Raw genomic sequence first — 26149 nt, forward strand, 5'->3', positions numbered from 1 at the left:
CGCGGATCCGGACGGCTTCCATAGGCTTCAATAGAAGCCCGCGGGAGCCGTCCCCGCGGGAGACCCGCATGAAAATGGAGCATGGTCCAGATTTTTTCATGCTCCATTTTTTTAAAAATCACTTTTATTGACGATCCGCGGGTATTTATCTACCCGTGGGTGGTCAATGCATCCCTATGGGGTGCGGATCCGCGCGCGGGAGAAGAGTTAAAATCCGCTGCGGATTTTAATTCTTATTTTCCCCGTGGACATGAGCCCTTAGGGAAATTGGCATGAGCTACCCAGAGAAAAGCAGAGAAAGTTAATTTTAGTGATTGAGGTTCTGGTTTGCGCCAAACCAAAACTTTTAGGAAAGTTCAGTCAGAAAAAGGGTTCAACTTTTTCGGTTCTCTCAACACTACATATAAATGGACACCATGTAAAGCTTCTTGTGGTTGTGCTGAAGAGCAATTGAGCATTTGCTGTTGGGTTTCCCCACAGGTAGTACTTAATTACTGCAGATCCCAGCATCGGAACAGAACACCCCGTAACCGTCTTATTCTACAAAACGTGAAACCCCAATTAAACGACCCCATTAAAAGGCCAATCAAACCCATTGATGTTTACACGTATTACTGTATCCCAACAATATGGTAGCCGACTTACTTTTCGTAACTGTTTTCTTTCACTTTTATACGGCTTTTCTGAAAGTTTTGCAGTTCTACTGTCAAGCACGTTTATGTAAGTCTGACAGGATAGAATATGTCGCTGTTTCAGGTGACGTTTTAATAAGAAATGATCTCTACAAATCATTTGACTGTGGCTTTGATCCAGGTCACCTGGCTGTCATCCTAGATCTTTTTTAATTACCCGCTCAATGCCTTTTGATTTGTATCTTTTGATACTGCTGTAAATGCACATTTACACTTTTAGCTCTGATGAAATAGCAGATTGGATATTCACTTAGGACATTCTTCGGCTGCACCTGTGCAGCTCTAGTATTAAATTAGTGAATACTGAAGCTAAGCAATCGTACCAAATTATCCCTTTGTGCTTAGTAAGTTATAACTCCAAGAACTAATTTTAGTTTCTGTCACTGATGAAACTGCTTATGCTTTTTAAAGTGATGATATTTTACATACTCATTTCTTTATCAAAAAAGTTTTAGTTTATTAGTATCGTTTATAAAAAAAAGTATTTCCTACAACTACCACAAAGCCGTGCATCTATTAGAACCATTGGTTTGCTATGATGTGTTCAAATGTCCGTGTTTTACAGGTGTGAAAATACTTGCACCTGTAAAGATAGGACATGACTACACCCCGTAGGTCCATGCTCCGCAAGAATCCCCGCTGGGAATTCCCTCATTACTGAACATGGTGATAGCACTGTCACAGTGTTCAGTAATGAGGGGACTCCCCGCGGGGATGAAGGAATCCCCTGCCACAGCTGTGGCAGAGGACCACGATGTTCTCCCATTGCTTTCAATGGGGATTGCGCTGCAGCCGCCCGATTGAAAGCAATGGGATGCAGGCAACCACAGCTGTGACAGCTGTGGCAGGGGATTCTTTACTCCCCACGGGGATTTTCTTTGTCACTGAACACTGTGACAGGTCTGTCACAGTGCTCAGTGATGAGGGTACTCCCAGATGGGGAATATTTACGCGTAGCACGAACCTATGCGGTGCACACATGTTTTGTCTTTTGCAGGTATGCTAATTTACATGCTTTGGCTATTCAATGAATGGCCAAGCACTGCCTGTGATTGGCCGAGTGCTGTGACTAATCACAGGCAGCATTCAGCTGTCATTCAATGAATGACTGAGAGCTGCCTGTTATTGGCTGAGTGCTCAGCGAAGCAGATATAGCCCTTTCAGCAGGTGGGGATTTTAAAGCCCAGCCTGCTGAAAGAGTTTCAGAGCAGTACAGGGAGAAGACAGGTAAGTATAATTTGTTTTTATTTTTAACACATTTTAGGGATAATTTTTAGGGAAGGGCTTATATTTAAAGCCCTTCTCCGAAAATCCCTGCAGGGGTGGCCGGCAGCCCATTGCTTTCAATGGGGCCATGACCCCATTGAAGGCAATGGGCATGGACCTGCATTCACACGTGTTTGTGCACGTACATGGGTTTGTGTCTTTGTGCGCATCTATGTATGGCACACGCTCGTGTGAATACACCCTGATACAGTAACTTTTTTTCCCTTTTTTGAGGCCAAGAAAGCTGCATCTAGATGTTTGCTGAAAGTCAATGATAAAGCAGGAAATAGCTACAAACATTGCATTTTTTAGAGCAGCATTTTTCCTTTTTCTTTACCATAAGTCTTGGATCTATGGAGTTTTTTTTAATATTTCTGCATGGTCGGGGTATGGTGGTTTTTCTTTGGCATCTCTATAGGAAAATAAATGGTAAAAAAATGAATGGATGACAAAAAGATGCCCCCCCCCCCAAAAAAAAAAATCAATAAAAAAAAAAAAAATCCAGCATGTAATTTCTTTTGTTTTGTTTTTGTTTTCCACTCAAAAAGACAAAAATGAATATATAATCATCCAGGTTGCCATAAAGGTTTTTTCAGGAAGCCTAAATACTTACACCAATGCCAATCATGTCATTAGGGGGGCTAGCTGTTCTGCTCATTTTAATGACTATGCCAACTCCCTTCTCTGTTTTCTCAGCTTCTGGTAGAAAGAAGGGAGTTGGCTTAGTTATTACAATGAGACAATTGACCTGCCCCCTGATGACATGATGGGAACAGAGAGAGGGGCCATACCATGTAAATTGGTGTTGGAACTGAGAATTGGAGGTTTTGACACTGTAGATCTGTCCAAGTATCTAGGCTCCCTGGACTAAGAAGAATAAAAGAATACATACCAGCTCTGAACCTTCACTGCTCCGACATTGCATCTCTCATTCTCTCCACCAACTCTGTCTACAAACAGCAGTCAGTAATTTTTCATATACAGTCTGAACACTGCAGCCAATCACTGTGCACTATTGAGGTGTATGATTGGCTTCATCGGTCAGTCTGTATATGGAGAAGCGGGGAGAACAGAAAATGCATCTGCAAGGGTCTCGGGATAGGCCTGGCGTGGGAGGTCTGGCATCAGGTGATCCAGACACCTGTGGCCTTATCTTCGGGTGGTATTAGATCATCTAGTGCTCTATATAAAAGTCCCTGGGGCATTGGTTGTGATATTGGGGTTGGTGCAATGTGGTTATCCCTGGATGCGAATACATCACTGCATTGTAATTGTTGGCTTACAATGGGAACTTTATTTCAACTTTACTGTGCTGTTTGTTACAGTGTTTTGAGATAGGTGGTTGGACTAAGCATCAGGACTGGCCTTTTGGTATACTTGCCCTGATTTAGTCCCAGTGCCCTCTTGTCTGGCTTAACGGGCAAAGCTAAAATTACTGTGCCTCCCAGCTCTGAGCAGATCTGGTTCTGGTGGGCCGGTATCTGTAGTCATCAGCAGTCACCTCAACCCTCAGCAGCCTATCAGTATTCTACCCACTTGCTTATTGTTCTCTAATTTCGACTGTGTGACAAGTTTTCACATTGGAGGCTTATATACACCCCCAACTCCTACGAGAGAGTCCGAGCTTCTGGAGAGAGTTCGAGCTCCAGTCCCCTTCTACTTCCACCTTCTGCCAACATCCCTTAAAGACACAGTACCAACAATAAACGTCTGGAGAAAAATAAGACTTGTAGTTATATCAGACAACAAAATAATACAGCAATCATCCACCTCCGTCTTACCAGCATTGTAAATGGGGTTGGCGAGGCCCGTTACCCAGTGCTAGGCAGTGAGGGTCTAGACTCATTGAGTACAGTATATATTCTTTTATTGTTTTTTACAATTGCCAGCTGTTTAAGTAAAAAAAAAAAAACTCTGAAAACCCCTTTAAGACTCTAACATTATCAAAGCTGAGATTTCTCGGCGTGTCCCAAAAATATATATGTATATTTCCAGCTCTACAACACGCCAAAACGCAGGTTCTGTAAAACTGGGCTGCCATCCCGTCTTTTTATCCCCGTGTATGATTTCATTATGTTTTGTTTGAAGTTAACCTGTCAACACGTCTGGCGCGTTCCGAGGACATTGAGAAAAGTGACATTTGAATACTCTACATGGAGCCTACTTTTACCAGCGACGACCAAACCCCTAATATAATGAACTCGCTATTTGGACTGTCAAGAGAAAATAGATTTGGATTGATAACAATCTTCGTATAAAGCTGGAGGGGTTTTGCAGTCAGGATAATTGTAAGGTGAAAACCGGCATTTATTAGCAAGAGCTGAAGATTCACATAGTGCAACTTCAAAAAAAATGCTTACCCTCCGCATTGCTTGTTTGGTCCTAATTTGCAAGTTCAATGTCCTAAGTAGATACATGCAGAATAACTTTGCAGAAAGCCCGGTAAATCCCGGTATCAGCCGCTTGCTGTCTGCTATCTTGCTACTGCGATGGGTTTGTTTTTGAACAACGTGGTTCCTTTCCTTATGGCTTTCATGCTGGCTTGCCAAAGGGGGTATATTCACCGAGGTCTTGCTTGTAGTAAAGCCTTCATTCTTACTTCTGCCCCCTGTTGCTTAGATTGAAGCATTGCTTTGTGCTGACAGCTGTGCTGCTTGATTACAACATGTCATCCTCGGTTTTTCTGTTAACCTTGTTACGCTCAGTCTTTGGAAAGTCTTGCTGCCTCAGTCACTTCTTCTTTCTCCGGACCCCGCTGCTCTCCTTTGTCACGAAAAAAAAAAAAATAAACCTGCATTTTTCCAGGCTCTTTACCTTACAATCCTTTCCCTTCCTTTTTTTCCCACTGCTGCTAATCCCACATCAAATGCACAGTTTGACAACCTATATCTCTGTATTCTGACCATCTACAAAGTTACAAGGAGATGGAGGGTTCCTCGTACCCTGTACAATATCTCTAGAAACACAAACCACTTTGGGACTCGTTTCAGCTCGAAAGCTTTTTTTTTTCTTCTTTTTATATTATCTGATTTGGAGAAAGTCTATCATTTCAGCTGCAGGGTGCCCCCTGGGTCCAAAGATATCAAACTTTCAATGTGTTGGTTTACAGAATGAGCGGTATATGGCCACCAAGATAGTCCCAGTACAAAGCCTTAGCGCCGCGCTCAAAGAGCTCGGATTGAATGCTGTTCTAGGTGAATGGATTGGATGCCTGGTATATAAATGCAATGTTAAAGGGGTTTAAAAGTTGTTGGAAGAGTTCTTTCGGCTGAACATGTTTGTCTAAATATCATACGAGTCGATGTTGAGTTCTTTGTCCATGGGGACATGCAAATATTTCTTGTGGAGATTGCTATATAGATGCTCAGTTTGCTTGTTACTTTGTTGCTTAAAGGGGTTGAAACAAAATTGTGAGTTGCTCCTTATCCACAAGATAGGGGATAACTTGCTACTCAATGGGGGTCTTATTGCTGAGACCCCCGCCAATCTGCAGAATGGAATTCCCGTACCCCGACTCTGACTGTCATGGTTGGTGGTCGCTTTCCCCTCTGCAGTGACATCACTGTGAATGGAGCGGTGGCTGGGCATGCATGGTCAGCGCTTCTTTCATTTCAATGGTAATGGAAATACCCAAACACTTGCCACTTGGGTATTTCGGCAGTCTCATTGACAGGGGAATGGAGTGCTAGTGCACTTGCATGGCCAGCACTCCATTCAGTCTCCTCCATGCAAGACGTGCAGTAACATCCCAATGAGGGCGAAGGATATGGGACTTCTTTTCTTGAGACCAGCAGGGATCTCAGAAGTGAGACCTTCCCCACCACCACCACCAATCAGCAAGTTGTCTTCTATCCTGTGGCTATGGGATAATTAGCAATATTTGTACAACCTCTTCAAAGGGGTTTTCAGAGTTAGAAAACATAGGTGGCAGTGTGAAGTTTAATCATATATTAAAAGGAAAATGAGGATGCTCACCTCCCTGCTGCCTGCTCCCCCACCACGGCTGCAGACCTCTTGTCTTCTGTTCACCCCGACTGCAGTGATGTCTCATAAACATGCTCCGGGCTTTTGCAATAGAAGCTCATGTGACAGGTTTATAGGATTCCACCAGTTCAGAAGAGCTGGGGACATTACTTGGCAGATACTGGGTATATATTGCTTTTGTATGGTTTGGGACATGGAGGGCACAGATTATAATAAATGGAACGTGTCATCAAAAAATAACTTACTGCATAAATCAAGTTTTTATATTAAGCATATTCCTTAACAATGTTTTGTGATTTTGTTTAACTATATTTAAAAAATATCCTAAAACACTGCAGTTCTCAGACTGGCCATTAAAGGGGTTGTCCCGCGAAAGCAAGTGGGGGTATACACTTCTGTATGGCCATATCAATGCACTTTGTAATGTACATTGTGCATTAATTATGAGCCATACAGAAGTTATTCACTTACCTGTTCCGTTGCTGGCGTCCTCGTCTCCATGGATCCGTCTAATTTTCAGCGTCTAATCGCCGGATTAGACGCGCTTGCGCAGTCCGGTCTTCTTCTTTTCTGAATGGGGCCGCTCGTGCCGGAGAGCGACTCCTTGTAGCTCCGCCCCGTCACGTGCCGATTCCAGCCAATCAGGAGGCTGGAATCGGCAATGGACCACACAGAAGCCCTGCGGTCCACCGAGGGTGAAGATCCCGGCGGCCATCTTCACCAGGTAAGTAAGAAGTCACCGGAGCGCGGGGATTCAGGTAAGCACTCTCCGGTTTTCTTTTTTAACCCCTGCATCGGGTTTGTCTCGCGCCGAACGGGGGGCTATTGAAAAAAAAAAAAACCTGTTTCGGTGCGGGACAACCCCTTTAAGCCTAAGGCAGCACACACACTGGTGGCCCGGATTCCGCATGCAGAATCCGGCCGTGGTAGCAGCGGCGTCTGTGTGTACCTGCTTTCTTTTTCTCTTCTCCGCACAGCAGATGGTCTGCAGTCATCGGACATGTGCAGTGCAGAGTTTTTTTTAACTCCTGTTCATCAATTGCGAAAGGGACGCGGATCCATTGACTTCAGTTGAAACCGTCCATGTGGAATTTGTGCAAAAATTGAGCCTGCTGCAATTTTTCATCCTCGAGCGGAAAACACAATTCGTTTCCGCTCATGTGCATGATGAATCGCTTTTCTATAGCATGCTATGGGCGGTATTTGCTGTGGAATCCACCCTGCTATTCTGTAGCCATACAAAAAACCCCAAAAAAAACAAAAACAACTCATAAGCAACATAAATGCTTTGTATTGCCTTAAAGTAAGAAAAAAGGACCTCCGCATCGCCAAAAGACCTCCGCTCCACTAAAAGACCTCTGCTCCGCCAATACTCAATGATACATGTAGGATTACTGTCAATTTTACAGAAATCGGAAAACACTGGATAAAAAGCCTGGGACACAGTGCAAACCTCCAAAAAAGTGCTCTTACAACAGTGCTCGCCCGCATCCTCCACCACAGCAATAACTGCACCATATAACTCCTTCCATTGATCTTCCCCGTAGGTTTTCCCTTCTGGGCTGGCAAAGGATATTCAGCAGCTGGTTTCTACAGCAGTCTATGGACACACCCAAGCTTTCTGCATGCATTCACTGGCGATGACCATCTTCTTCCAGCCATGTATCACGTGATCGCATACAGTGCCCGCCTTCTTCCAGTCGCGTCATGTGGCCAGACTGCCACAGCCATTTTGTTTACTGGCAAAGTGTGCCAATAGAACGCTCCTCAAACCCCACCCACTGGTGTCTGGAATGAACTTCTATATATTACAGACACCATGAATCACTTGCACACCCATTTTCATTCTATCATACTTGAGAAAGTAGGGTTAATCCTCTGAAAGGCATTGTGCAACACTCATTTTTTTATTTTTCCATTTATGTTATATGTTACATGGAAATAAAATCTTTAGAATTCTGTATCTGGTATCCCATTAGAGATTGTTTTGGCTACGTCAACTTGGATATATGAGGAAACCTACATTGACAGTGGTCTCCTCGGAAGTAAATAAATGCATTTTATTTAATACAGCCACCATCACCTACGGAGTGCGGGAACTATTTTACACTTCTCTATTCATGTTTATGACAAAGTTTTTGTACCCTGGGCAATTTCCATGGCACTCTCCTGGATCCTTAGGGACAAAACAGGGATTAGGTGTGGTGTTTGTAGCAGTTTGCTCACTGGAGGCATTCCTGGACAAGTGGTGTAAGTGCCTGCCATTGGACTAGGTCCACCTTATAATCTGATATTGCTAATTATATACTCTTTGGAGTGCAGTTATGTAGTTTATTCATCTAAAGTTACATTAGTCACTGGCAGATCTGGTCTGAAGTCTAAGATCTAGCAATGTGGAGGTTAAGTCATCTCTGGGTCGCACGAAGGAGACTGCAGTGCCGATTCCTCTATTCACTACATAACGTTCACTGAGCACTATGTACTCTAGAAAAGAGAAGATAGAAGTGGTTATAAACCATTTCTTTCTCTTCTCAGGGTCTCCGGCTGTCTCTGGCAGTTGACCCAACAAGCTCCTGCTCGATTGCATTTTTTTTAATATAATGGCGCAGGATTAAACCCAGGATCAAGTGGCATATAAAATAAGCCCTACCCTGATTTTCCGTGTTTTTCGAGGAGGCTTGAAATATAAGCCCTATCCCAAAAATAAGCCCTCGCTGCATTACATAAAAGAAGGAACCAATGTGATTGCTGTGATTGGTGGCTTAGCCAATTCATAAATTCCACTTCCACAACGTGATGGCTCTGATTGGTTCTTCGAGCACTGCATTGATTGGCTGAGCAGCACTCAAAGAACTAATCACAGCCATCATGTTGTAGATGAGGAATTCATGAATTGGCCAACCGATGTCACGGCTCAGCCAGTTCATACAACCCACCTCCACAACACGATGGTTGTGATTGGTTCTTTGAGTGCTGCTCAGCCAATCAATTCGGCAATCACGGCCATCGCATTCAATCATTGAGCATTGATTGGCTGAGCAGCGCTCAAAGAACCAATCAGAGCCATCGCTTCCTGGAGGCAGGATTTATGAATCCCGTAATGAGGAAGTGATCTTCTGTGGGTGGCCGAGGACTACAGGAACCGCGCAAGCTCTAGAGAGCATCAGGATGGACCTGGACCGTGCCTGCTAGGTAAGTATAAGACCTAGTGCCTCTTTTCTAACATAATACAGGGTCTTATTTTGGGGGAAACACAATATTTATAGCGCTTGGTCCTTATCGGGTTAAATAGGGGTCATCTTCATGAGACCTCTCTTGTACCTTATATTCTTTTCTAACCAACTCTCCTCTACAATATTAGTTACCGCTGAGGCCTAATTTTCCATGTTGCTGCAATTTCGAGATTTTAATTGGGACATCTTATTAGAAGTCAAGATGCTATTGTTTTTCATTATTCCTAAAACGCTCTCCCAGATGAGACCATAAGTAGTTTAATATTGCTACTGAGTGCCTTCTATTAGAAGCCTAAGAACACCGCTCCCTATGCCTCTGATTTAGAGTCAGGGCGTCTCGATGGGCCTTTTTAGTAAATTCTATGGTATAATGCATTGGCTGCTGAGCTTCAAGCAGCGAGCATCACTTCATCAGCATAAATCATTCCAGATTTCTGGGTGTTAAAAAGCCATCAACTTTGTGTCGATCTTCAGATGGAAAAAGGATATCTTCGGTAATATTTATTTCACTGTGTATTTGCAGGCTTGATTACACTTTATATGCAAATGACTCATTATACTTTAGAAAAACAGTATGTTAATTTGATTAATTTCTTGTCTTACTTAATTCTCATGAAATGTCACCTGCCGTTCATCACGCCGTACCAGTCAGTTTAGTGGCAGCGGCAATCAGTACAGGAAGTTGGAGAATTACATTTTTGCAAATAGCAGAGGAGAATTTTTTTTTTTCCCGCGAACACTGATACCACTGAATATGCTGGAGAGGCACTTTCTCGGCTTAAAAAGCTAATTAAGGTCATTCGATAAAATGGTTTCCTGAAAATGTTGATTATTGAGACACAGATCACAAATTTGAAGAAGTAGTTAAAGAGAAGGACTTTTGATAGAGACGGAAATTAGATTTGTTTGTTTCCCCGGCAATGTGAAGTTGTGAATAATAAAGGCTCAGGTCCATTTAATGCAGCATTTTTCTTTAGTCAGCATTTGCTGCCTTATTAGCGTCTACTATGATTTCATGGCGGTCTAGTTACTGTATGCCCGGATGGCAGTTTTATGAACTTTTAACATGAAAGTCTAAAGGGATGATGAGAGATTTGCAGCGTTCTATAAATGTAAATTCTGCTTATTATAGAGCAGTTTTATGGTTATTCAATTTGTACAAATGGGATAATGTATCTCCAGCGCCCCCTATTGAAAGGTAAATTCCCTATAACTCAATGTCCAGCCTTCTAGAAGGCCTTGTAATATGACTAAGCTAGTCTAGGATCGCTACATGTCGTATTTATGTCCATATTCAGTAAAGAGAATAGCACATACAGTGTATGTGGTCCGTGAACATCAAATAGCTCATGGACAACTGTACTGGTGCTTTTCGATGCATTTTATGCCATATTTTTGGGGTTCAGTTCACGTAGTCATGTGATCGCGACATTAGTATTGAGTATCAGGTCTGGAGCTAATCTGCAGCATTCACTGTTGACATTTACTGTCCATTAAAGGGGTTTTACCAATTTTGACTATTGTTGGGATCCCCTCCGATCAGCTGAACCTCTGGCTCACTGCCAGTGCAGGAGGGTCAGATGTCCGTATTGGTGGTCAGAGCCAGAAGTGTAATTAATCAATGGGAGCAAAGATCTCTATTGAACTTCTGACCCTGATCAGTGGGGACAAATGTTCAAATCGGCAGTCATGGCTGGTAGTGTAATAGATGACTTTGCTCCAATTGCTCCCATGGATTTTAATGGGAGTGAAGCCTTTTATTACACTTCTGGCCCTGACCACCAATGTGGACATCTGGCTCCACTGCACTGACAGTAGACTGGAGGATCAGCTAATCAGCAGCGATCCTGAGTGGCAGATCTCCACTGATCTGCTATTAATGACCTTTCCACCACTTTATCAGAGATCCCCATCTAGTAGCGTGATGGGCCTCCTTTGGCCTTCAGAACCTCAGAGATTCATTGTGGGGTAGATTCTACTAGGTGTCGAAATTCTTCTGCGGGAATATTGGCCCCTGCAGACAGGAAGCTTCTTGTAGTTGTCGTAAATTAGATAAAGGTATTGACATGCTCTGTAGAGCTGACAAGAAGTGTTCATTGATTCATGCTGCTTGTGCCAAATTCTTCCTCTCCCATCAGCACGGTGCAACAGAAATCTGGATTCATCCGAACAGGTGATATTTTTTTCACTGCTCGGTGATCCAATTTTGGCTCTTTTGCTTACTGGAATTATACTGTTCCCCTTAGCAATGGCACTTGAACTGGTTGTCTGCTGTTTTAGTCCATCCGTGCCAAAGGACACATTGCTTGGAGCACCAGCGTTGTAGTCAACTGCTCTTAACTGTGCAGCACCTACTTATCAAAACAATTCCTGACCTCTTACGTTGACCTTTTTTGGAGGCAAGTTGTTTTCACCTATAGGATCCCATTTGTTGGATGCCCTTTATTGATCACACCATTCTTAGTATACTCACTACACAAGAAAACCCCACAAGGTTGGCAGTGAAATCTTGGCCCCGGCTAGTATAGCACCAATGACCAGACCTCTTTGGAAGTTGGTCAGATTGGTTAATTTTCTCATCTAATGTGGATTCACACTGAGGCCTTAGTCAGACGGGCGTTTTTTCGCGCGATTTGCGCATGCGCATGTGTCCGGTGATTTTTTAAAACCATTGCTTTGCAATGGTATCGGACACATGAGCGCTTTTTATGCGCTCGTCCGATAAATTATAGAACAGAAATCGCAGATCGCACCTATCTGCGATCTGCGATTCCTGTTCTCTTCTTAATATGCGCTCAATGGGGCCGGCGGCAGCAGCGCCGACCCCATTGAGAACATATAGAAGACAAATCATTCTTCTCTGCCACAGCTGTGACAGCTGTGGCAGAGAAGAACGATGTTTGCCCATTGAATTCAATGGAGCCGGCAATACAGCCAGCTCCATTGAAAGCAATGGGCTGCCGGCGAGCGCAGGATGAATTGTCGGGAAGGGCTTAAATATATAAGCCCTTACCTGCAATTCATCCAGAAAAGTGTAAAAATAAAAAATATATATATACTCACCTGGTCCCGACAGCCGGAGTTCCGCGCGGCCGGCCTGCAGTGGGTCTGAAGGGGGTGTGAGTCAGACCTGCCCCCTGATTGGCTCAGCGCTGAGCCAATCAGAGGCAAGTCTGACTCACACCCCCTTCACACCCACTGCAGGCCGGCCGCGCGGAACTCCATCTGCCGGGACAAGGTGAGTATATATATATTTTTTATTTTTACACTTTTCTGGATGAATTGCAGGGAAGGGCTTATATATTTAAGCCCTTCCCGACAATTCATCCTGCGCTCGCCCGCAGCGCATTGCTTTCAATAGAGCCGGCTGTATTGCCGGCTCCATTGAATTCAATGCGCTGGGCAGCTCCAGCCCGTTTCTAATGAAACGCGGCTAGGAGCAGATTTTTCGGGCGATTTTTTTTGGCCCCGGTCACGCGATTTGCGGATGTGCATCCGTCATGCGATCCGCAAATCGCGCGAAAAAACGCCCGTGTGACTAAGGCCTGAAACTGATCTACGGAAAACTTATCATGTGATTTCATGCTGCCCATGTTTAATCTCCATATAGGGAAGCTTCAATCGTGAAAGGACCAGAGTCTTCAGTATTGGAAGCTATAAAAAGGAAGGGGGCTTTTGTCCCAAGCTCTTAGTATCCATCCTGTATTGCACTTGTTTTTATCCTCCAATTTACCATACTTCAGGAACTTCTACAATGGAGCCGCCATCTTCCACTTTATATAAGACCAAGTTCATATACTGTAACATCAAAACTGCATGAAGAAGTCATAAATTGATAATAATTTAGTATTTATTTGCTCTTTATGTTGCTATTATATATTAGATATGGGCTTAGCTAAAATTGCTTTCTGCACCTTCTAAGCGAACAACCCAGATTACGAAATCTTCATAAATAAATATGGAAAATAATTATATCTAAGACATAACTTTATAAATGCATGTGGTCCTCCTATACAAAAAAAACTAAGTTCCTCAATCTGTCTTAAGTGTCCCCCTGCTGTTTTCTTTAATAGTCTTAGATACTAAAAGCTTGACATAGAACATATTCCCTAGCTCTGTCTAATTCCTGATACATTAACGTTGTAGCAAATTTCATTTTTCTACAGCTACTGTAGCTTTACTTATTACCTTTTTAGTTTTCTTGTAATGATCAAGTTACATAATGGAAACATAGACAGAGATTTATGAAAACTTGCATTAAAAAAGGGTGACTAGTGCAACCAATCAGGACACTGCTTATGTTTGCAACCTACGTTTGAATGCTTTAATCTGATTGGCTGCTGTTAGAAAACACCACTGATTGTCTTGAGTCAAGAAAGTTTTTTTGTACACCTTAGATTAAATCTTATATATGACTTAAAGGGGTTGTCCCGCGCCGAAACGTTTTTTTTTTTTTTCAATAGCCCCCCCGTTCGGCGCGAGACAAACCCGATGCAGGGGTTAAAAAAGAAAACCGGATAGTGCTTACCTGAATCCCCACGCTCCGGTGACTTCTTACTTACCTGGTGAAGATGGCCGCCGGGATCTTCACACTCGGTGGACCGCAGGGCTTCTGTGCGGTCCATTGCCGATTCCAGCCTCCTGATTGGCTGGAATCGGCACGTGACGGGGCGGAGCTACGAGGAGCCACTCTCCGGCACGAGCGGCCCCATTCAGAAAAGAAGAAGACCGGACTGCGCAAGCGCATCTAATCCGGCGATTAGACGCTGAAAATTAGACGGCACCATGGAGACGAGGACGCTAGCAACGGAACAGGTAAGTGAATAACTTCTGTATGGCTCATAATTAATGCACGATGTACATTACAAAGTGCATTAATATGGCCATACAGAAGTGTATACCCCCACTTGCTTTCGCGGGACAACCCCTTTAAAGGGGTTGTCCAGAGAGGCAGAATCCTTTCCCAAACTTGCAGTTTCAGAACCTCTACTTTAATACCTGGACACATGGTATAGACTCTCTGTGTGTCTATCACATCATTGCAGGGGGCTTGGTGTTCCATTCATCTTATTAATTATGCCTGCACCCTTCACAGATATAGCCAATGCTGACAGAAAGCCAACCTCCTGCAATGACATGATAGACACACAGAGAGTCCATATTATTTGACTCAGTGTCAGAAATTGGCTTTAAGTAGATCTGGGTAAGGATTCTGCCTCTTGAACAACCCCTTTAAACATCCTTTTAGAGGGCCTGAGAATTGCCTGGTTGTAATGTACATCAATCGACAAAGTATATTCATTCACTGCCATTCACACGCAACAGAGAATTGCCTGTATATGAATGACCAGTCGAAAATACAATCATTTCTCCCATCCAGTTATCATTGAAGAAATATCTTTGATTACTCTGTGCAGCCAACAAATGAACATTTTTATTCTTGATACAAAGACACGATCAACCAACAAATAAATGTTTGATCGCTTCTTCGTTGGTTGATAGCATTTTTAGGTTTATGTTCGAAAATCAGTCTGTATAAATGGCCCTTTACTCCAGTTCTTAGTAATTGGTTGGGAGCATCATCTTTCCTGTAATGGAATAACTCATTATATTTTGGGGTTCAGTGTTTGTTTGCATTACTTTATCCATATGGAAATAAAGAAAGGGATACTAACAGCAAATATAGAAGTGGCCCCCATTATAATGAAGGGTCTGGCCATCCAGGAGATAAGAGTCTGGTGTTTGTCTACCTCTCCCTGACCATTCTAACACCACTGGATTCCCCACCCACCACCCCCGTTTGCAAATAATGCCATACCTCTGGAGAGAAAAGTCTGCACCGGTACCCAAAACCCAAAAGAAAACACATGGGACCAACTAAGGCTGAGTCCACTTGGGCCCCGTAGTAGCCACTTAGAATGTCTCTATGTTACTGAACGTCAGCAGACTATATTATTCCTTTGGGGCACTGTGATAGTTTTGGTAAGTAATCCACATCCGCATGAAACGTCTGTGACGCACAATAAAAAATAGTTTCCCTTTTTTGATTTACGACTGAAACTTTTAGAAATTCTTGAATTTTGCTTAAAAGGCTTTTATCTCATCTATATACGGTAGTTCCTCCACACATTTATTTTTTTAGAAGAACTTAACAATTCATGTAACATGTTAATCATAAGAAAAAAAAACATTTTTCAACTAACTTTACTATATAATTTATTGGAGATGAGGCCTTAATGTACCATGTAAGCGCAGGTTAAAGGGGTTGTCCCGCGCCGAAACGTTTTTTGTTTTTTTTTCAATAGGCCCCCCGTTCGGCGCGAGACAAACCCAATGCATGTGTTAAAAAAAACAAAAACGTTTAGTACTTACCCGAATCCCCGCGCTGCGGCGACTTGTTCCTTACCTTAGCAAGATGGCCGCCGGGATCTTCACCCACGATGCACCGCGGGTCTTCTCCCATGGTGCACCGTGGGCTCTGTGCGGTCCATTGCCGATTCCAGCCTCCTGATTGGCTGGAATCGGCACACGTGACGGGGCGGAGCTATGAGGACCAGCTCTCCGCCACGAGCGGCCCCATTCACCAGGGAGAAGACCGGACTGCGCAAGCGCGTCTAATCGGGCGATTAGACGCTGAAATTACACGGTACTATGGAGACGAGGACGCTAGCAACGGAACAGGTAAGTGAATAACTTCTGTATGGCTCATAATTAATGCACAATGTACATTACAAAGTGCATTAATATGGCCATACAGAAGTGCTAAACCCCACTTGCTTTCGCGGGACAACCCCTTTAAATTAGTGACTACAGTATGTACTATGCATATGAGCGATCTGTCACATTGTAGTCATTTAATATCATAGGAGAATGCCTCTTTCACACTTGAAAGCATGGGCGTGCATTTCTTAGCAGTTATCAAGCTGGAAGATTGACTAAGACAAGGGGAAATGTTTTATCTAACATTAAATTAGAGAAAAGTTTAGTATTTCATACATATGCATCGTGCACACAAGCTCTCAAATTGCACAAGAAAGCCAGTGCATTTTCAATATTAAGTTTGCCTCATACACGTAACTAGTGACCAGCGAACTTTTGAAAAGTTCAGTTTGGCTGGTTCGCCAAATTTATCAAAAAGTTTGGTTTGATCCAAATTGAATTGACGTTAAACAAAAGCACTAAAACTGGTGTCTAACACTGTGTAAGAGCCATAATAGCTTTTTATAACACTCTGAGAGTATTATACAGGGCTTTTATAGCTCTTAGACAGTGTTATACAAAGTGATCAGGACTAGTTTTGAGCGAGCAGAGCTCATATAGTACTGTGATAGCAGTGGGGTTATTGTAGGTTGTAGGCTGTTTCTGAAGTGTGGGATTTCAGGTTCCTATTGAAGTTTTCAAATTTGATGGAGAGTCTGATATGTTGGAATTGTGAGCTTCAGAGTATGGGGGATGCATGGGAGAAATTCTGGAGACAGCTGAATGAGAAGCTGAGTAGAGGAGAACAGAGAAGGAGGTCTAGTGATGACTGGAGATTACGTATGGAAGGTTCGGTCAGAGATGTACAGCAGAGACAGGTTGGGGATGGCAGATTCCATGTATCAGGAGATTGGGTCAGAGATGTATGGAGGGGACAGGTGTCACAGCACAAGCTGGTCCTAGGCGCAGGTCCATCCTGACATCGACAAGCTCATACTCAGTGTTATTCAGCACTAGCCACAAAGGAATGAACATCTCACTTCATTACTGGTCCAGTTAGTGGTGTTGTGGAGTTGTTACTTTTTGGTCAGTGTATTGATCCATCTCCTGTTCAGGGACAGGTCGGACCCTTTTCTCCTTGTACGGTTTGCTCTTGTCTTGTATCTATTATCAGGTGTATTTGGTTTGTTCACTGGATCTATCCTGTTTGGTCCATTCCTAGTGTCCATCTCTCTCTTACTCCATCTAGTTTCATTTCATGGAAAACCCAGGTTCCTGTCACGGGGTTGACTTTTTGAGGGTGGGTGCTCCGCTCAATAGGCAGGTTCAGCCACTTCAGGGAGAGATCTCAGCCTTTCCTTGCCCTTTGCTCTAGTCCATTTCCCATCACCCTGTCCAACCTTTTACTTCTTGTTTCTGTGTTGTCCTTGTAAGATGCAACAACAGTTTGTAGACTAGAGATTACGTGTGTGGAGGTAATGGGATATCAGGACAGAGATCTATGGAATGGACAGGTTGTGGAGTGGAGGTTGCATGAGAAGAGGTATCAGGAGATTAAGTTAGAGACACATGGAAGAGATATATATGTTTTGTTAATATTTTGAATTGGATTCTCTGAATAATGCATAAACCAGTGAAGCAATTATCAGAGGGGAGTAGTAGATTAGCTAGGCAGAAAAAATGAAGGTGGATTGATGGGTGCAAGACTAGTAGATAAGAAGACACAGAAAAGGATGTTGCAGTAGTTTAGGTGCAAGATGATGTGGATATGCACTAGCATTTTTTTGACTTATGGTTGAGGAAAATTTGCATCTGAGACATGTTTTTTAATTGGGGGTGACAGGATTTGATGAGGACTCTTATGTTTGGTTTGAAGGACAGGGCTTAATCAAAGGTTGCCTTGAGACCGCAAACTTGTGGGTTTAGGAAATGTGTGAAGCCAAAAAAGAGGTTGTCCTGTTGTAGGCTACTGATGGCCTGTCCGTAGAATAGGCAATCAATAGTAAATCAGCAGAGGACTGCTACCCAGGACTTCCCCTGATCAGCTGTTTTCTGGGCTGGTGTGCTCATGCACTGAGCTGATTTCTGCAGGAAGCAGACAGATCCATTCTCACTGTAGTGGCCAAGCTTGGTATTACAAGTAAAATTATTACTGAAGTGAGGCCTCAGTCAGACGGGCGTTTTTTCGCCCGATTTGCGCATGCGTCCGGCGATTTTTTAAAACCATTGCTTTGCAATGGTATCGGACACATGAGCGCTTTTTATGCGCTCGTCCGATAAATTATAGAACAGAAATCGCAGATCGCACCTATCTGCGATCTGCGATTCCTGTTCTCTTCTCTATATGCGCTCAATAGGGCCGGCGGCAGCAGCACCGACCCCATTGAGAACATATAGAAGACAAATCATTCTTCTCTGCCACAGCTGTAACAGCTGTGGCAGAGAAGAATGATGTTTGCCCATTGAATTCAATGGAGCCGGCAATACAGCAGGTTCCACTGAAAGCAATGGGCTGCCGGCATGCGTGGGATGAATTGTCGGGAAGGGCTTAAATATATAAGCCCTTCCCGACAATTCATCCCGCGCTCGCCCGCAGCGCATTGCTTTCAATGGAGCCGGCTGTATTGCCGGCTCCATTGAATGCAATGCGCTGGACGGCTCCGGCCCGTTTCTAATGAAACGCGGCTAGGAGCAGATTTTCGGGTGATTTTTGGGCCCCGGTCACACGATTTGCTGATGCACATCCGTCATGTGATCCGCAAATCGCGCGAAAAAACACCCGTGTGACTAAGGCCTTAATGTGATCTTTGCTTGCAATAACACGTCTGACCACTGCAGTGAGCACGGAACTGTCTGCTTCCTGCAGAAACCTGCTCAGTGCATGAGTACACTGGCCAAGAGAACAACTGATCAGAGGGGATCCTAGGTAGCAGCCCCCTTCACTGATCCACTATTGATGGTCTACTCTACAATAGGCCATCAATAGTTTCCAACTGGACAACCCCTTTAATTGTGATTGATACTTCTGGTGGTGGTTGGGTCGAGTGAGATGGTGCAAAGATAATGAATTCTGTTTTTGTTTTTGTTTTTTCATGCTGAGATCTAGAAAGCTGAAAGAGAAGAAGAAGGGTACAGCTGATGGACACTAATTCATATATCTAATTAAACTAACAAATTAGATCAGGCCAACAGACTTAAAGGGGTTGTCTCGTGAAAGCAAGTGGGGTTAAGCACTTCTGTATGGCCATATTAATGCACTTTGTAATGTACATTGTGCATTAAATATGAGCCATACAGAAATTATTCACTTACCTGCTCCGTTGCTGGCGTCCCCGTCTCCATGGTGCCGTCTAATTTTCAGCGTCTAATCGCCGGATTAGACGCGCTTGCGCAGTCCGGTCTTCTGCTTTTCTGAATGGGGCCGCTCGTGCCGGAGAGCGGCTCCTCGTAGCTCCGCCCCGTCACGTGCCGATTCCAGCCAATCAGGAGGCTGGAATCGGCAATGGACCGCACAGAAGACCTGCGGTCCACCGAGGGTGAAGATCCCGGCGGCCATCTTCACAAGGTAAGTAAGAAGTCACCGGAGCGCGGGGATTCAGGTAAGCACTGTCCGGTTTTTTTTTTAAACCCCAGCATCGGGTTTGTCTCACGCCGAACGGGGGGGCTATTGGAAAAAAAAAAACCCCGTTTCGGCGCGGGACAACCCCTTTAATTTAATTTTATATAGAAAATGGAATTGAACCAATTTTGTACATATCATAAATTGTATTCCTACATTTCATTATCTTAAGTATAAAAATTCATAAAAAATTAATAGGATGGAAAAAAGACATACAACATACGTAGATGATAGATCTATACATACCATATATATGGACAGTTTCTATAGGAAGTTTAATATTTACCCAACTTCCTCTTTGATGGAATTTACATTTGGCACATCAGGATGATTAAAAACCAGCAGACGTTTCACAGCATGGCAAGAAACAGGATTTGATTTATCTTCATGCTTTCCTTACCACTCGCTGTGAGTCTTCTTGTAAAATTTTAATATTCTTGTTTCATGTACGGCGTTTGCTGTGTAAGATATTAATCAAATATTAGAAAAAAAAGAATCTTTTGTTTCTCTATTAATTCCTGCAAAATAGAAGGAATTAATATGTTTTTTTGTTTATGTATTTCCTAATTAAGGATTTTTTTAGACTTACTGTAAGATATTTATCATGCGGGCAAGTTACTCCGATAGGCCAGGCGACAACAGTTTATCTCACTCAAGGTACAACATCTTCATCCAGTGGGAAATCCAAGAGTAACTTTCTCTTCTTAGCAGTGAAAGCAAGTGAGAATTATCTGTAGAAGGTTGAATTTCATTCTTTTTTTCTTATCTGTCTGTTAATACTATAAGTTGGTTTAAGGAAACCGCGGCTTTTTTAATGGCTATTTTTGTTGCAGGTTGTTGCTTTATCATTTATATTGAATTGTAAAACACATTATGTGAGTTTTGGTTTATGGAATTGTTGGGGTTTTTTGTGTTAGTAACTTTCTTTTTTCTTTTATATATAGCATGCTCTAGCTATGGAGTTTTTCTTGCGTTTTTGCCATAGAACTTTCTATTGGACTTGAAAATGCCAGGAAAAATGCATGCACTAAATGGCACTTAATTAAAAGGAGAAAAGAAAAAAACACCATAAAAAGCTCCTTAGAAATCCATATTTAATACAGTTTCAATCAAAATTAAATGAACCATTGGAAGTTACTTGAATTTCAACACTGATCACTAATAAAATGAGGTTTGATCGTTATCTAGGTCACAATTCTATTGAGGGCTCAGTAACATGGGCGCATTGGCGGCCGTGTTACTGCAGGAGGAAGACGGCTGTACCTCAAGACGGACGTCTCTCTGCAGCGCCGGGAGAAAGAACATGTGACCGGCTTCATTGACGGTCATGTGTTCTTTCTTCAGCGCTGCGGGGAGTCGTCCGTCTTAAAGTACGGCAGTCTTCTTCCTGCAGGAAGGGCTCAGTCACATGGGCGCATCGGCGCCTGTGTATGGGTGCCGCTGCGCCCGTGTGACTGAGCCCTTACTGTAACACACAATGCAGGGAGAAAAGTACCGTAAGTCAACTTTATCAATTCAAATGCAACTTTAGGCACCTTTGAGACTCATAAACTATATTAGAGGGCTCGAATGTGAGGGAACGTGAATCCAGGCATTGTGTCTCATTCTCCCCAGATCCCCCATTCTAGGGCTGTGCCCCTAAAAAAATCAGAGTGCGCATACAGTGTGACTCTTTTCAGAAAGCTGTGTGCGTGTTGATTTCTATGAGAGAGCATGTGCGCATAGTCTTCTGAAAATAGTCAATAGCCGATTTCTCATTGGCACAGGGCTGGTACAAGGGACCCGATGAAAATGAGAAACAGCTCCCTGGCCCCCCGTTTCCCTCACCAAGTAACATATGGGGCTCAAAGGTGCTTAGAGGTTCCTTTTAGTAACCTGTAGATCCCCCTTTAGCAGCAATCACCTCTACCAAATGTTTAGCTAGCTAAAAAAATAACATTTGCACAATTTTGAGGAGATATTTCAGTTACTCCCTGCAGATATGTTGTGAGTCATCATTCTTTCTGTGATGCCTTGTATGCACAGCACTCTTCAGATCAAGCCGCAGCATCTCAACAGGGCTAAGGTCAGGAATCTGACTCAGACATGACAAAACATAAATCTGTATTTTAACCATTCTTTAATCGATTTGCTTGTGTGCTTTGGGTTGTTGTTTTGTTGCCTCATGTAACATCTCTTCAACTTAAAGTCATGGACAGCTACCATTATATTCTTCTGTAAGATGTTCTGATCCACCTTAGAATTCATTATTCGCTCAATGACTGCACGATGTCCAGGTCATGAGACAGCCAAGCTGCCCCATAGCATGATGCCCACTCCACCATAGTCCCAAATCATAATGCCCCTTTCACCATGATTCACAGTTGGATGAGGTTTTTGTATAGATATGTAGTGCCTTTTCTCCTCCAAACAAGGCATTGTGCATTTGTGATGAATAGTTCCACTTTTGTCTAATAAGTCCTTAGGACATTTTCCTAAAAGTCTTGTGAAACATCCAGGTGGTTGCAGGCAAACTTGAAACAAGTTAAATGTTTTTGGGGTTTTTTTTGGACAGAAGTAGCTTCTACGTGGCACTCTCTGCGAACACTATCCTTAGTCAGAGATTCTTTAATAGTAGACACATGAACCAAGGTTTTAGCAGTTTGTAAAATCTTCTGTAGACCTTTTGCTATTTCCCTCAGGTTCTTTCTCATCTCTTTCATGATTGATTGTTATGTCCTTATTCTCATAGGGAGAGTAGCCTTAGTACTGAATGTTCTCCATTGATTGATAAATTGTCTAACTGTGGATTAATGCAAAATACTACATCTGGGCAAGAAAAATGAAAAAAGCACATACTGAATGGGAAGAATTGGGCTAAGCAGCACATGTGAAAAATACTTGGGTATACTAATAGATCATAGACTGAACATGAGTCAACAATGTGATGCAGCAGCCAAAAAGGCAAACACAATTCTGGGATGTATTAAGAGAAGCATAGAGTCTAGATCACATGAGGTAATTATCCCCCTCTATTCTTCCTTAGTAAGATCTCATCTGGAATACTGGGTCCAGTTCTGGGCAACCTACTTTAAAAAAGACAAACTGGAGCAAGTTCAGAGAAGAGTCACCAAGATGGTGAGCGGTCTGCAAATCATGTCCTATGAGGAACGATTAAAGGATCTGGGAATGTTTAGCTTGCAAAAAAGAAGGCTGAGAGGAGACGTAATAGCTGTCTACAAATCTCTGAAGGGCTGTCACAGCCCCAATCTCATTTGCACAAGGAAAGACTAGAAGCAATGGGATAAAACTGAAAGGGAGGAGACACAAATTAGATATTAGAAAAAACTTTCTGACAGTGAGGGTGATCAATGAGTGGAACAGGTTACCACAGGAGGTGGTGAGTTCTCCTTCAATGGAAGTGTTCAAACAAAGGCTGGACAAATATTTGTCTGGCATGATTTAGTAAATCCTGCACTGAGCAGTGGGCTAGACCTGATGACCGTGAGATTACTTCTTCTGGATGTTATTTACATTGAGGCACGGCTTAAACTAACCAATATTGTAGTGAACAGGCTTTATGTGCCTTTATTTAATAGGCAAAGTACCTTGAAACCTGCATTTCCAATCTCATCTTCTAAATTGATACATTCTGTCAATTAGCTCTTGGAAAAGTCATTAACAAAGGTCCACTTACTTCTACCTTTCACTGAGGATATTTACCGAATGCACTCAGAAAAATATATGAAAGGTACAGCTGTCTCTGTGTTATTAGCTACACTGAGTTTGTCTATAATTCTGTGACTTAGATAACAATAAGACCACATTGTATTAGAAATTAATAAAAAAATAGGGCAAATTCCAAAGCAAAATTCCAAAATCTTGCCGGACACCAAAGCATGATTAAATATTTACATTGTTTGTGTGAGATATGAGATAGATAGATAGATATGAGATAGATAGATAGATATGAGATAGATAGATAGATAGATAGATAGATAGATATGAGATAGATAGATAGATAGATAGATAGATAGATAGATAGATAGATAGGAGATAGATAGATAGATAGATAGATAGATAGATAGATAGATAGATAGATAGATAGATATATGAGATGGATAGATATGAGATAGATAGAGAGATGGATAGATAGGAGATAGGTAGATAGGAGATAGGTAGATAGGAGATAAATAGATAGATAGATAGATAGATAGATATGAAGTAGATAGATAGATAGATAGATAGATAGATAGATAGATAGATAGATATGAAGTAGATAGATAGATAGATAGATAGATAGATAGATATGAGATAGATAGATAGACAGATAGGAGATAGATAGATATGAGAGATAGATAGATATGAGATAGATAGATGGATAGATATAAGATAGATAGATGATTAGATATGAGATAGATAGATAGATAGATAGATAGATAGATAGATAGATAGATAGATAGATATGAGAGAGATTCATAGATAGATAGATGAATAGATATGAGATAGATAGATAGATAGATAGATAGATATGAGATAGACAGATGAATAGATATGAGATAGATGTGAGATAGATGGATAGATATGAGATAGATAGATAGATAGATAGATAGATAGATATGAGATAGACAGATGAATAGATATGAGATAGATGTGAGATAGATGGATAGATATGAGATAGATAGATAGATAGATAGATAGATAGATAGATAGATAGATATGAGATAGATAGATATGGGATAGATAGACAGATAGATATAAGATAGATAGATGAATAGATATGAGATAGATAGATATGAGATAGATGGATAGATATGAGATAGATAGATAAATACATAGATAGATAGATAGATAGATAGATAAATACATAGATAGATATGGGATAGACAGACAGATAGATAGATATGAGATAGATAGATATAAGATAGATAGATAGATATAAGATAGATAGATAGATATGAGATAGATAGATAGATAGATAGATAGATAGATAGATAGATAGATAGATATGAGATAGATAGATATGGGATAGATAGATATGGGATAGATAGATAGATAGATAGATATGAGATAGATAGATAGATAGATAGATAGATAGATAGATAGATAGATAGATAGATAGATATGAAATAGATAGATAGATATGAGATAGATAGACAGATAGATAAAGTGCTTTCTTCCATATCACTATATTCTCTTGGATGGGGTGAGGGCAGATCTATTTAGCGAGTATGGAATGACGACCAGGTGCCTTACCTTCAGCTCTTCGGGTAAGTCACTTGTTAATTCTACCATTTTTATTCCTGCAACAAATAGGTTTCTGTTTTACAACAGATTTGATATCAATTTGAGGTTTCTCGGATATGTTTCATTTGACATATGCAAATGAATGCTGCATCTACCCCCAAATAATCACAATTGTATGTCAAACTTCAGCAGATAAGAAGTATACCATGAACATTCCTCCAATCATTCTGTCTCCCGTAGAGGAATATTATGCATATTTTGCTGAGCATATGTAGGTAAATATTTACATAGTGATAGCATTTCCAGTAGTTCCTGAGGTTATAAAGTGATATAATGAGCATACATTTATAGAGATTGGCTCTATTGTGAATATAACATGACTTGGTGGGTAATTATTTTCTACATGAATTGTATATCAGCGCTTTTTATTGTTCTACAATTTAGAAAACTTTGTACAATTTATGCGACTTAGAAAATATAGTTGTGATTCTTACTTTACATTAATTTTACGTATTTTTTTAAGCTTTCCTATAGGAATTGAGTATTTACTAGACATGTCACAGAGCAAAAATTCTGTATTTTTCTTTATGATTTTGAGAATATGGGATTTCACACCATGTTTTAAAAGAAGAGCAAACTTTTGAAAAGTTTGGTTCACACTGAACTTGTGCAAAAAGCTTAGTTTGGTCCTAATTAATTTGAACCAAACTGGAACTTCACCAAAATGCCTAAAACAGTTGTAAAAGACTAAAAGCCATAAAAACCATGAACACCACTCTAAGTGGCCCCAGTAGCAATGGCCCCAGCAGTCTTACTCCCTTGGTGTCCAGGAATAAATGACAATGATAGCATGCATGTGCTGCCTGGCGTATTATGTGGTCAGGCTGATGTGTTGATGTCACCCTGGACATGTTCTGGCACCTAGAAGCCATGAGGCTGTCAGTGCCATGACACAAGCCATGGCTTGCAGGTCATTAAAAAAATGACCTCAGTTGATTTTTCGCGACTTGAGATCAACAGTCAATGCAACCTGTGACTAGCAGTGCAGCCCAATTCACCAGAATGGGAGTGCGACGTTGTAGGTAGAGATGAGCGAACGTACTCGGTAAGGGCGATTTCGCAATCGAGCACCGCGATTTGCGAGTACTTCACTACTCGGGTGAAAAGTACTCGGGTGCGCCGGGGGGCGGGGAGAGGCGTGGTGGCGTGGGGGGTAGCAGCGGGGAACAGGGGGGAGCCCTCTCTCTCTCCCTCTCCCCCCACTCCCCGCTGCAACCCCCCGCGCCGCCACGGCGACCCCCGAATTTTTTCGCCCGAGTACGGAAGTACTCGAAAATCGCGGTATTCGGGCGAAAAAGGGGCGTGGCCGAGCACGTTCGCTCATCTCTAGTTGTAGGGCTACACAGCAATTTTACGCAGAGCCTCTGTCA

Source organism: Eleutherodactylus coqui, chromosome 4 (genome assembly GCF_035609145.1).
Source record: "Eleutherodactylus coqui strain aEleCoq1 chromosome 4, aEleCoq1.hap1, whole genome shotgun sequence".
Taxonomy (NCBI): Eukaryota; Metazoa; Chordata; class Amphibia; order Anura; family Eleutherodactylidae; genus Eleutherodactylus; species Eleutherodactylus coqui.